This window comes from Capricornis sumatraensis, chromosome 3, assembly GCF_032405125.1.
Source record: "Capricornis sumatraensis isolate serow.1 chromosome 3, serow.2, whole genome shotgun sequence".
In the NCBI taxonomy this organism is placed as follows: domain Eukaryota; kingdom Metazoa; phylum Chordata; class Mammalia; order Artiodactyla; family Bovidae; genus Capricornis; species Capricornis sumatraensis.
In genome coordinates, this window is record NC_091071.1 from 11,040,359 (window position 1) to 11,042,871 (window position 2,513).

A 2,513-nucleotide genomic window follows, 5' to 3' on the forward strand; every position below is an offset into this window, starting at 1 on the left:
CCATGACCAGGGATCAAACCCAGGCCCCCTGCATAGGGAGCATGAAGTCTTAGCCACTGGACCACCAGGGAAGTCTCCATAGCAGTGTTCTTAACACAAACATGATTCAGAACAATAGGAAGGCAGCCTTTTATCCAGAAGCTGGGTAATAGCTGGAGATTAATTCAAGGAATCCCATCCCCTCCCACAGTCAAAAGTCAGTAAGAAGGAAAGTTTTCTTGAGAGAAAATACCTTTCAAAAAAATCTATTTCAGTGTGTTTCCAAGCAACTTGCCCCCACACATGATGTTTCCTACAGGGGTGTTACTCAGGGTAGTCTGGGGACCATGTATTCCTGGGCTACAAGGAGATAATTATGGAAATTGGGAATAAGCTTTTAGAAACTTTTTAAGGCAATTTGGCAGAGCATTTTTATGTCTGCAAATCTAATAATAAAAAAATTGGGGCTTGTAACAAAATTTTACTAAAGCCATTAAAATGAAGAAGTGTTTCAACATGTGACACGTGGTCACGGGACCAGCTCACAATTACTCAGGATAAGGAAGCCCAGGCATTCCATCACATAATGAAGGATTCTCAGGAGCCCCTCCAGCCAGGAGTACATGACATAGGGTGCCTTCATGGTGGATCAGCATAGCTGTGTACCACAATTCAAAAGGTGAAACCATCACCAGGATCACCATCACACAACTGCTGTAATCCAAAGTTGTATTAAAAGTGTGTAAGGTGGCTTCTTTGGAGAGAAACTTCTGCTTACCATTTCAAGAGCGGGTAGAGCAAAAACCTCTGAGAAAATATTTGAAGAATTACATCACATACTCCAGAAATCTGTAGCCAAGACATTGGGATTGCCAAATTCCAGGGAGCTGTCAAGAATTCCTAAGGATATGCTAAGTGAAATAAGCCAGACACAAAAGGATAAATATGTGTGATCCCACTTATATGAGGTACCTAAGACTAGATAAACTCATAGGGTTAGAAAAGTAGAATGGTTGCCAGGGGTCAGAGGAAGAGGAGATGGGGAGTTAATATTTAATGGAGAAAGACTTTCTGTTTGGGATGATGAAAAAGTTCTGGAAATGGATAGTGGTGATGATGGCATGACATTGTGAATGTACTTAATACCACTGGATTGTGTACTTTAAAAAGGTAAAAATTATGAATTTTTATATATTTTACCCTAATAAATAAGATTTCCCAATGTATTTTCTAAGCACTAATTGCTTGTTTTTTAAAAAACAAAAACAGAATAGCTGTCAATAAAGCAGCCTCTTTCTGAGGCTGGATGAACACCAAAAATAAATTAGATAATTAAAGCATAATGGTCATCCCACTTGGATCCAGTTATCATACTTGAAAACTAGAAATATACCTTTTGCTTGTAGGGAAGGACTAGGGAATAAAAACTGCTATTTTTAAAAAGCAGTCAGGAATTCTACCTATAAGGTTTCTATTAAAACCTTAGGATTCTCTGTGTCATTTGACACTCCTAACCCTCCCATCTTATTGAAATCCACACCCCCTCCCACAACAATCAAAGTCTTTCTCGTGGTCTATTGTCCAATCTGACTCAGCTGATCAGGTTGTCTGGGTGAAACCACCAGCCTTCAAATGCAAACTTGAAAACACTCGGCACATAGCTCAAGAGGGTATCATTACATAAAGATGAATTCCATTTTTCATTTAGGATATATAAGTAAGAGTTCCCTTTGAGAGTCTCCAAACAATTTCTCAACAAATTCTTCCCCATAAATTTCAATAGTTTTATATTCTTCTGGGGCTCTTCCATCCCTCTGGCTCATTGTTAGACTAGATGTTTTGCAAGTACCCATTTGCCAGCATCTCCTTGTCTCTGTATATTTTCTTTTGGCAACTCCATCTGCCCCTCAACTTCAGCAAGCCTAGTCTTTCTCACTGTGATTCTGACCTTTATTTCCCTATAACCTTAAGCTTTTGACTGCCTGCTGGACAGTGCCGCAATGATGTCCCACAAACACATCAAACTAGCATGATCAAACATGTACTGTCTTATCTCCTAAACCTGATCCTCTTTCCATCCTAGACAAGCCTACAAATGCACCACCATCCTCCTCCTCCTAACCCAAGCACAGAATCTCCCTGACTTCTATGATTCCCTCTAAGCTTCCCCCCACCTCTGGCTTCCCTTCCTTCAGTCCATCTGGCACATTCCCTGATAAAATCACCCCTCGACTTATCTAAAGTATCAGAACCCAGAGCGATAGTTGATCGGTGTCTGCAAGTACCAGACAGCTTCAAGGATCTGAAATCACTGCAAGCCAGAGGTTAGTGAAAACACTAATACAAGAAGGTGGGAATTTCCCAGAATTCAATAATGGGGACCCAGAAGCTGGAGACACCCCACTTTTCTGCCAAACCTGAAGTCATTACCCCTATGACTTGTAAGGGGAATGGCAATCACAATACATACTTCCAGCATTATGAGATGGAAGTCAGTACTAGTACCAGAAAAAAGCTGGAAGAGAGAATTCCCT